Here is a 10,966-nt window from a genome sequence, read left to right on the forward strand (position 1 = left end):
GGTTGAACCTCGGCAGGGACAGAGCACAAAGGAAGGTGCTGAAAAGCAGACAGGTGGTCCTGGGTTCCAGTCCCCTCGGTAAAGGGAGGCCACGCTGACGGCAGGGTCTCCACAGACAGGCTCTGGGAAAGTCTCCCCAGATGTGTTTGCTTTCGTGGACTGGAGCCCCGAGGTCGGTGAGCAAAATAAAACAAAATAAAACAAACAGGGTTTTCTACTGGGACTTGCCCAGTGCCCGTTGAATAAGCGAATTGTCTCGTGTTTTCGTTCCCTGTTCCCTCTCTTGCTGCCCGAACAGATAATCCTTACAAAACATCTATTCATCCTACAAGTGGAATTTTCAGGAATCCTCGATCCCGACCTTGGCGAGACTAATGGGCCGGGGTTGAGTGATGGGTTCGCGTGCGTGTGTGTGTGTGTGTGTGTGTTGCGGCTGACATGCGTGGTGGTCCTCTGTGCGCAGGTTAGGCGTCTTTAGCGACGGGAAAGGAAGATTTACAGAGCTTTAATTAACAAACACGACGAGGGCTTAAGTGTGTAGATACAGTGGTTAGATAGGACATTATTTTTGTAGCTCATTTTTTAGCACAGACTCTATTGTTTCTGTGGCTGCAGGAAAGGACCTGCTGATGGAAACGGCGGCTTTCTTTTCTGTGTCAGTGTGACCACGATTGATACGTAAACAGTTATTTATTTTTAATCGTCGCCCTAAGGTATTTTTTCCAGTGCTTTTCAGAGAGAGAGGGGAAGGGAGTGGGGGGGGGGGGAGAGAGAAACATCAGTTGGTTGCCTCCCATCGCGCCCCGACCTGGGCTGGGGATCAGACCTGCAACCGAGGTACATGCCCTTGGCCGGAATCAAACCCGGGACCCTTCAGGCCGAGGGCCGAGGCTGTAACCACTGAACCACACCAGCCAGGGCTGAACAGTTATTTTTTTTTTAATGGCAACAAAATCAGGAGGCAGCACAGCCTGGTGACAAGGACACGCTTTGGCTGTTTTCTATTTTTAATTGTAAAATCGGAATGAGAAATATGTCACGTGACAGAAATATTTGTGAAAGCCCTTTAAAGTCCCATGAGAAAAGCGCAGTCAGAAACCACCCCCGAAAATACCTGCCCCTGTGGGTAAACCTCAATTTTTGTCGATTCCTGCATTTTTCTTAAGCCGTCATTCAGTTTCAGGTGCTTATGAACTAACTCTGCAGTTTGTTGATGGGAAGAAACGCCGTGGACACCGGCCGGCTACACAGCAGCTTTGTTCTGGTCACTGCTGGCCTCTGAGGTCAGTCCCGGCCCATCTGTGGCCCTCAGCTCAGCGAATCTAGATAGCAGTGACTTGAACAAACACAACGGCCGACAGTCCAAACAGGGCCCATCGATTTGAACACAGCGCAGTCCGAACAGAGGGCTCTAAGATGCTCGCCGACAAAGACACATTGATCCTGGAGACAGGAGGTTGTAGCCGTGGTGGGTTTTTTTTTTGTTTGTTTGTTTTTTGACAACTAAGCTGTGGGTTTAGCCGTCTTATTGAAAAGCAGAGGTTAGAGAGCAGAGTTGCCGAAAGTCAGATACTCTAAACTTCTGAAGACTTGCTGGCTGCTTTTGCAGGAGAGAGCTTGGGAAATGGGTGGACACCTGTCCCTTCCCCAGGCCCCAGGGAAGCAGAGACCAGAGAGCGTTCAGTTCCGCGGGGTCAGTGGGGTGTGGTTTCAGGAACTGGGCAGCCCAGCTCCAGGGTTCTGAGTTCCAACATCCACTGCTTGCGAGTCACCCCGACCAGGCACGCGTGGCCTCCCGGTTCCCTCTACAGAGAAGGCTAAGACTACTGACTTGCTCAGGGGCTGCAGCACCCTTGGGAAAAGGTGGGAAGGGAACCTAAGACGCTGCATTTTCATGAAGATAGAACCTTCTTCTGATAATCGGGAGTTAATCATCTTTAGCCCAACGTGTCCAGAGCTGAGCTCCAGCTTTCCTTCCGTCTGCTCCTTTCTGGCCCGTGCCTGGCTGACACTCTGTACGCTCTTGTCTGCTCTCCTCTTCCTCAGCCCCTCCAGACCTTGCACCCTGGACCTCAGAAACCTGTCCTTCAGCCTCAGGGTCTCGGCTGGCTTTGGGGCCAGATCTAGCTGCAGCTTCTACCCACCTCTGCAGACCCCGTGCCTTCCTCCTGCCCCTCCTCCTGTGATAGGCATTGACTTTCTCAAGCTCAAGTCCAGTGCCGGGGCTCGGCTGCTCCTCGGCATCTTTTGAACTCTAAACTCTCACGTAGCACAAACTCCCCTTCGTGGCCTTGTCCTGGGCTCCCTCTCCCTGTCCCCCTGACCTCCACTGCTCATCAGCCCCACCGTCCCCTGGTCTACCAGGCAGGCTCAGCGCAGCCGGCCCGGCCTGGACACCCTCTCTTCTCTCTGCTGCTTGGAACCTTCCCCCCCTCCCCAGTCAGCTTGTAGCCACATCCTCTGCGAAGCCTTTCAAAGGGCCCAGGCAGCCCTCCCGCCTGCACACCACAGTGTCTGCGCCCAAACTTCACATTTCTGAATCAAAGTGGAGATGTCATGTTCAGACAGCCAAGTGTGGCCCTTGGGGATGGTGGGACTGGCTAGGGCACAAAGTCCAGGAGCCCCTGCTGGGGAACATGCTTTTCTGCCTCCACACTCCCAGGAGGGGCCCTTTGTAAGGTCCTAGCACCCAGATTGCCGAGCCTGCAAAGAGCAGGCCAGACCTGAGATCCGCTAAGATTTGAACGGATCCAAGTCTCACCTGTAAATTTCTTCATTAACCAGTAGGAGCCCTCCCTGGAAATGTGGGCTTTATCACTAGAAAATTGACTCCTCGGAGCCTCTACTTCCTCACCTGTGAAATGGGACCAGTGGCCACTCCCAAGGGTGGCAGGGAAGGTTATCAGGAGGGCTGGGAGGGGATTACCAAGCCCTGGACCAGGAGAAGGGTCTTTGTTTCAGACCAAGGTGTATGCAGGTTATCACCAAAAAGCTGCTGGGAGGCAAGGTCACAGCCATCCTAAAGTAACTTCTCAGTCAGGATTTCACTGGGAATTTGAAAAGTTAAGGCAATTTAAGAATATCACTCATGCTCAGTAACAGCTTTCACATACAGGGACGCGTCTCGCTGCAGCCGCGATGGGGAGGTGAGATGGGCCCAGCTGGCTGCCCCGCACGCTCCTGGCTGGTGAGCGGTTTGCAGAGCCCTGGGCTGCAGCCCTCACCTCCCTGGGACAGGAAGGGGATCGTCTATCCCCGTTTACAAGGACCACCCCCCCTCGCTTGTGGTTTCGATCACCTGTCAGGTTTGGGAACCACGAGCACACACATCCCCGGAAAAGCACACAGAGCTCAAACCCTCCATTTCTTAGTTTTGCAACGAAAAAAAATTTAGTTTATCTGCCTTTCCATAAACAACGTCAGGCATCTCTGTGCCTGTTTTGCCTTCACTGTGGGCTGTTTATCCTGAAAAAACACAACAAAAAAACCCCAACTGGCTTCCCTCAAACAATAGAGCAAAAAAGGTGCAAACCTCAGCTCCCCGGGCTTCCCCGCCTCTGCCAGGTACTTCCCTGCGTCCCGCTGGGCAATTGAAATGCTAACCGCTGTACAGCGGTCTTCCCAGCAGCGACGCCACAGTCTTATTTCTGTCACGTCCATTGTCTTGCTGGAGCTGGTGCCGCCGTCCGGAGAGGCCTCTGCGGAGATTCTCCGACCTTCCTCGACCTTGCAAACCCACCAGCCCGACCTCCGCGCAGCGCTGGCCCGAGACGAGGCCTCCGCCCTCCCCACCCGAGGCCCGCAGTGTCACTGTGCTGAGTCACCCCCGTCTTTGCAGGTCCAACACTTCTTTGCACCGAGGAAAAGCTGTGCAGAAAAAAAATCACACCCCGAGCTGCTGGGCTGAATGCGTAGGACACATGGCAACATAGTAACATTGTAACGCGCCGCTTTCCAGCCGGGTGCTCGGAGGTTTCTAAGGGCCCCGCTCGCTCGCTGCTGTTTCGGGTTAGCAGTGGGTTGTTGGTAAAGTTCTCGAACCATTTCTTCCTGTTCTCAGAAACTGAAAATGAATAGAAAACGGTAAAGAAGCTGACTTGTGATGTCTGGGGGGTGGGGGGAAGGAGAAAACCAGCCTTTGCCGTCATTTTGAAGTTTTGCATAACTGAGGACGTTTTCTCCTCAAGACTGAGTAGCAAAAAACACACACGCAAAAACCACACACAACAGAGCCACGGGGCAGACGGCGCGAGGTGAGGCCTAGCTTAGCGGAACTTTTGGGAAGCCTGGGGGACCCCGGAGTCACCCCTGCAGCCGCGTTAACGGGAGGGGCAGGAAGTGGCAGAGTTCCCTTCCAATCGATGGGAATGTGGATTATAGATAAAGACTATCAGTCGGGGTGGTGAGAGCCGCTTGTTTTAGTCTTGTGATGTAAAAGTGGTTTAAAGGAGGGGTGGGGAACCTCCGCCGGCGCCCTCGGGGGCCTGTGTACTGCTCGGGGGGAAATCCTTTGGTCTGTCCCTGCCGAGGCCTCACCGGAGAGGAGCCGTTCACTTTAGGGGGGCGAGTTAAGTAAATGTTTGACCAAATAGAGCAGGCTGATTTTTAAGTTGATAATTTTGTGTGGCGCTCGAGTGATGTTGTAAATACCCAAATGGCCCTTGGCGTAAAAAAAATGTTCCCCACCCTGAAATCGAGCATTTGGGACTAAAGAGAATGCAAACAGCCCTCCCCCCGAGGAAGTCGGCGCCGAGGCCCTTTCACAGGTGGAAATTCTCTGTCCGCCAGTCACCCTGTGCTTCCTCCGGTGTTCACGGTGACGGGACCAGCCCCCCGAAGGAGCAGCCCCCCGGCCTGCTGCTGCTTCCTCTGTGCGGGGGGCTTCCTGCCTCCTTCCCTGCCCTTCCCGACAGTCGCTCAGAAAGGACCGACTCTTGTTTTCAATGCCTTAAAGTGGCTCCGCTGAGACTTCGGGGTGATGGCATCCCCACAGCTCCCTACGCAGGTCGGGGCATTGCACGCGACCCTGGTGCCCCGCGGAGAGTGCCTCGAGCCCGTGAACTGCTCACCGGCAGGTAATGCTCACTGTGGAGGGAGGGCCTGCGATGGTGGAGCCCCTGCTTCCTCTCTGAGCGATGCAGAGGGGCTGGGGGGGACGGGGCTCGGGGGGGGCGGGGAGCAAGGAGGGAAAGGCTGCAGACAACCACCCAGGAGCCCGGGGGACCCAGAAAGACTCTAACGTCACACACTTTTCTGCCCCGAGCTTTTGCTCTGTAACCAGCACCTGGCGATGAAAATGTGGAATCTGTTAAGAATCTGTTCCCCCCTGCAGTTTAGATGGAAGGACGGACCACAGGGACTTGGCATCAAGAGAACAAACAGAACCCTAACCCTCTCAAGCACGCGGCCCTGACAGAGCTGGGTTCGGGCTCCCCTTGCCCCAGGTAGGTGTGGGCCTGTGCTGGGCCGGGACAAGGACAGGGGCTCCCGTCCCCCAGGGGCGTCTGGAGGAAGCCCCCCCCCCCCGTGGGTGGGAGGCAGGCTTGGTTTTTAAGGCTCAGTTGCTTAAAACAAGGGATTTGATCTCTGTGAAGTTAGGACGCTTCCTCTTCTTCACAGGTAGCCCAGGGCGGGAGACACTCAGCAAGGTGAGGTTTTTATCCGCCTCCTCGGATGCCTGGGTGTAACTCGTCCAGAGCATCGCGGGAGCCAGGTGCCAGCCTGAGCGTGGCCGGGGTCAGGGCGGCTCTGGTGGAGAAGGGACTCGATGGAGCGGGAGGTGCTGCGAGTCTGCCACGCGGGGATCCTGGCAGGAGAGGTTCCAGGCCGAGGGAACAGAAGGCGACGCAGGACCTTCCCCGGGCCCGATGTAGGAACAGCGAGGATGCGGTGTGACCGGAACCCTGTGCGTGACGGGAACGTGGAAGGTGAGGCCAGACGGGGGAGGGTGTCACCTGCCTGTGGCACCGTCTTAACTGCGGAGCCACCGCTGGGCGTCGAGGGCGGAGGACGGGATGGGACCGGGGCTTGCGAAGGTCGCTGACAGCCCTGCAGGGGCAGGTGTGCACGGAGGGCCGTCGGGGCCCTGGAGACCCCGACAGGAGCAGACCGCGGCTCCCACCAGGGCCCACGACAGGAGAGAGAGTAAGAAGGGGTCCGATTCCGGGTCTGTGTTGCAGGCAGAACTGGGGGGGAGGAACTTGGGGTTCGGTGCAGAATGTGCACCGAAACGCTTGAAGCCCCACGGATTTGATGTGAAGAGTTTGGTTAGATTTGGGGAGACAGGTGGACTAAGAAGGGAAATTAGGAGCAGCAGTGTTTGAGGGGGACCCAGGAGGACGGCGTCCAGGTGGCCGGGGGCTGATGCCCGCCCAGGACCCCGGCCACTCAGGTACAAGGTCACTGACTCTGACCCCACCATCTAGTGAGTAATCGTGGTTGGTGCAGAGGCGGGGGGCCTGGGAGCAGCTCAGAGAGGTCAGAGGAGAGAATGGAGGGGGAAGGTCGTGGGGACGACACCACGCTCTGCGCCCTGAGGTTGGAACACAGGTAACAGGCCGTGTGCTAGCCCCCCGGAGACCCGCTGTAAGCCTGGGGGTGGCTGCTCTCGGGTGCAGTCGGTCCTCAGGGAAGTGAGAATGGGGACAGGAGCTCCTGTCTGCAGGGCACCGTGTCCAGCAGTCCAGATGCCCTCCGGCCCCTCAGGACAGTGGCCCTCCTCTTCCTGGGGGCCAGGAATGTCCCCTCCCGCCCTCCACCGTCTTTAGACGCCAGCCTCCAGCGCTTATCTCCCCATCGGCATTTCTGGCCCTGCAGACCCTGGGATCTGGAACCGCTGGGCTGCAGGCGGGCAGACGGCTCGGTCCACATTCTTCTGAAGTCGCCGATGGAGGGTAAGAGCGGCTCCCGCGTTTCTGGGGAGGAGGGGGAAGGAGGTTTTATGGTAAACAGTTGACTGTCCTTCCTGGGTCTGGGTTGTGCTGGGAGTTGGGCAACCGGCCCACCCAGGTGCCGAGGACAGTGGGTGGGGGTGCGAGGCCAGGAGCCCTGTGAAGGGGACGGGCCTGGGCCTGCACCCGAGGCCGGAGGGCGGGCCACGAGGCCAAGAGGTTGTGTGGAAAGGCATAGGGATTGGGATCTGCCCCGTGCTCCTGGAGCTCCCTGGGACCTACTTCATGGTTTCTACACTCTTATGAAATGTCCTCAAAGATAACGGCCTGACAAAAAGAGAAGAAAGGCCGTGTGTAGTAATATTAACAGGCGCGGTGGGGACAGGCCTCCCGTGTCCCTCACCGCGGCAGGGAGCAGGAAAAGGCCGAGCAAGGGGCTTAGTGATGTTCCCTGCAGACCCAGAGCCACGCCCTCCACTTGAAGGTCACATTGGGCCTGCTGAGGTCACGGCCAGGGGGTTGACCTTCTGCCCCCGTGGAGTCCCCTCCGTGTTTATAGATCCTTTTGTGTGGTTTACGGGAATGCCTGCAGGGCGGGAGGAGACTCTACAGGTCACCAGGGAGCCATGTCACCCACCTAGAGGAGTTTGGAGTTTGTCAGTCAGGAGCAGTTTCCCAGGACCTCGTCTGGAGTGGCGACTGTAATTAGCAGGAGAAATTATATCTTTGTTTTTTTTTGTTTGTGTTTTGTTTTTGTTTATTCTCACTGGAGGATATATTTTCCATTGATTCCTAGAGAGAAGGGGAGGGAGAGGGAGAGAGAGACACAGAGGGAGGGAGAGAGACATCCATGTGAAAGAGACACATCGATTGGTTGCCTCCTGCATGAGCCCCGACTGGGGCCCCGGGATCAAACCTGCAACCCCAGAACGTGCCTTTGCGTGTGACCCTTTGGTGCACAGGCAGACACTGTAACCACTGAGCTACACGGGCCAGGGCTCTTTGTTTTTTTAATTTATTCTAAATACTGTTATTATTACAGTGTTCTGTAGGTAGATACGGGGCCCCCCAGTGCTAAGAGCTTGGAGCACACAGAGGTGCCCGTCACCAGCGCGTGACACGTATCTTCACGTCACACGTCTGCAGCTCTCCGCAAGTACCATGTGTATGTATCACTACTTTGAAATAACTGGACCTGCCGCTGGATCCTGCCATTTAATGCATTCATCAAAAGGCACGTATGTTATTCCGTCCACGTGTGTTTTAATGGTTTCACAACTACTTCATAATTACTTTTCTGCATATGCCTGTGTGTTTTACCTTCTCCTTAGACGGCTGCACGAGGCTGCCGGAGGAAACCCAAGGCCCTGGAAAGGTTACGAACCCCTTCAGGTGCACAGCCTGACAGGTGAGTCAGTGCCGAGTGCTGAGTGGCAGCTGGAGATACACCCAGGAGCCAGGGAGGGGGCAGAGCTCCGCCTCAGGGCGGCTCCTGCGGATTCCTGAGCCGCACCTGGAACGAGGCCCGAGGCCCGAGGAGGAAGAGAGAGGAGCCGGCGGTGAGGGAGCCAGAGCCCGAAACCCCAGGCCTCGCAGGGCGAGCTCCCGCTGCCCCGTCCCAGGGCCTCAGGAAGCATCAGGGACAGGGACGTGGTCAGCAGCTCGCTTTTTACCGGCGCGTTTATGGGGCCGGGAGGGACAGGGCGCAGTTTCCTTGAAAAGAATCCCGTGATGTAAGAGGATTTTCTGAAACTGCTTCCTGGATGTGACATCCACTTGCAGTGAACACACGTACACGGCGATGGCGTTCGCTGCGAAAACATCGCCACGTCCTGGGGCCTGGCTTCTCTGGCTGAGCCCACCGCCCCTGAGACTCATCCACACAGACCTTTCCCCGGCTGGTCTTTATTGCAGAATCCTGCCCTTTGGAGGGGGAGCAGTAAGCCTTGTTTTCCTAACACAGAATGTTAAGAGCAAGCTGAGTGTGTGCCGCTTATCGACCAGGACCACGGCCCGGACGGTTGCGAAACGCTCCCTGCACTGTGGTCGGAGCACATTCCAGCGCCGGCCGCGCTGCTGAGGCCCAGGCTGAGCACACTGGGTGACACTCGACTTGAAAGCCGGCAGCTCCTCGGTGCATCAGCGCAAGCTCTGAGCTGGGCCTTCGCCGCACAGGCTCAGGTGGAGAGACCCGTGGGGACCGCAACCATCCACTGAGGCGCTCAGAACGTGCCCGTGTGTCCCTCGTCCCCTCCAGCCACCTCGCTGGGCAGATGAGGGACAAGCGTTACGTCCACGTTGCAGATAGGAAATGAGGGACCGGGCCTTTGAAACGATGGTTACCCAAGAAAGGACTGAGCAGGGGCCGACCGAGGACTCACAGACCGCCCGGTCCCTGGGCATGGCCTGGCTGGGGGGCTCAGGGTTTAAGTAAAATACACTCATTTCACGTTCACTTTTGCTCTTGTTTGGCTGGCGATGAATCTTTGAATTCGTCTTTCAAACTCCCCCCCTTCCCACCGTCTGTGTGGACTCCCCCAGGTGAATTCTCCACCCCGGCTCTCGGGCTGGTCCCAGGCTCCCAGGGAGATGCCACCCTGGGTGAGTCCCAGAGGAAGTTACGCCCTCCCCTCCCCCCCGAAACAGGCCCCTGTGCGCTCACACATGTAGTCCCGAGGATTCCTGGTATTTAGAGATGCCTCTGATGTTGACCTGCAGGGCTGGCCTCGGGCAGTCTTCTGGCACAAAATGAAATAGTCCTGCCTCCAAAGAGGCACAGAGCTAGTCACTGACCAGATGGAGGTCAGAGGTAAGGCCCAGGTGGGGCAGCGGGGTTTGATGGGCAGGCCTGCCCAGTTAGGGGGTTCGTCTCTGCAGGGCCGCGTCCCGGGCCGAGGGGAAGGTCTGAGAAACGGGGGGTGGAAACTAAACTGTCCCCTAAACCTGGCTCAGCTGGAGGAAGATCGTCTGATGACTCCTTGTCACAACCCCTGGGTCCTCGCCTGAGGAGGGGGCGGGGGACAGAGAAGCTGCAGAGGTTGGCCCTTTCCGGGGCCCGCCCGGTCAAACGCCTCCACCTCCCTCATCTGTTCGTCACAGTCTCTCCCTGTACAAAGGCAGGTGCTTTTAGTCTTCCCATCTCACAGATGAAAACACTGAGGCTCAGAGCGGGCGGGTGGTTTGTCCAAGGACATCGAGGGGAAGCCTGGAGTTTGAACGCAGGCAGCTTGAGTCCGGAGCTCCAGGCCTTAACCTCGATGGTGGCAGGCCAGGCCTTCCAGAATACCCCACGGCAGGAGGGCGGCCCGGGTAGAAAATGTGGGGTTTTTTTGGTGTGTGTTGATTCCGTGTTTCACCTACTGAAAAACTGCCAGACTGTTTTTCTCTTCTTAGTGCTTTTCTAAAAATAAAAATTCACCACAATATTGAGATTTCCCAAATCAATTATGGGATGGTAGCAGAATGGTTGTATTTTTAGACTCAGTATTGTAAGTCTTAAGAGATTCCTTTGAGGCCAAAATTCACGCAGAACACTTTGCTAAATGGACGAGCAAACACGAGCCACGAGCCACGTTTACTTACTTCTGGCCACGGTTGGCTCTTCCCTGAAACATTCACCTTTTACCAAGTTCGGTGTCTCTCAAGAGGGTGGTTGTAAATGGATTATATTGTCACTGTCCACGTTGGTTTTATACTTTTTCTGGGTCAAAGAGAAGCTTTCTGATCTCTTCCGTGATTTGGTTAAATGTCGATTAATCCGAGGCAAATCCGAGTTAGCTACTCATCTTCCCTTTTATGTTGACTTTTGCTTAAATTTCATGGTTGCCCGGGACAGGGGCAACTGCCCTCGGTTAGGAGCCATGAAGGCTGGGCTGACCGGGCAGGTAATCAGGTGTGGGTGTGGCGGGGGGCGGTCCTCTCAGTTTCCTCGCACTGACCTCCTGTTCCCCCATCAGCCCCACCCTGTCCTCAGACACAGGTACAGCGGGGTGGGCTCCTCAGTTCCCACCCAGGGGGTCTGATCGCTGCAGTTAGTGGCCCTGTGCCAACCACAGGCAGCCCAGCCCCAAACAAGC

The 10,966-nt window shown here is 56.4% G+C and overlaps 1 long non-coding RNA gene across 1 annotated transcript; it reads left to right on the forward strand.

The window, feature by feature from the left end:
• Positions 1–4,762: 4,762 nt before the first annotated feature.
• Positions 4,763–9,349, forward strand: LOC308550324. The gene is made up of 7 exons (XR_013997867.1): positions 4,763–5,075; positions 5,333–5,444; positions 5,620–5,927; positions 6,817–6,893; positions 7,933–8,124; positions 8,222–8,298; positions 8,854–9,349. It is a non-coding gene; the product is annotated as an uncharacterized lncRNA (long non-coding RNA).
• Positions 9,350–10,966: the final 1,617 nt, after the last annotated feature.

Source organism: Miniopterus schreibersii (assembly GCF_964146895.1).
Source record: "Miniopterus schreibersii genome assembly, chromosome: 21".
Classification (NCBI taxonomy): Eukaryota; Metazoa; Chordata; class Mammalia; order Chiroptera; family Miniopteridae; genus Miniopterus; species Miniopterus schreibersii.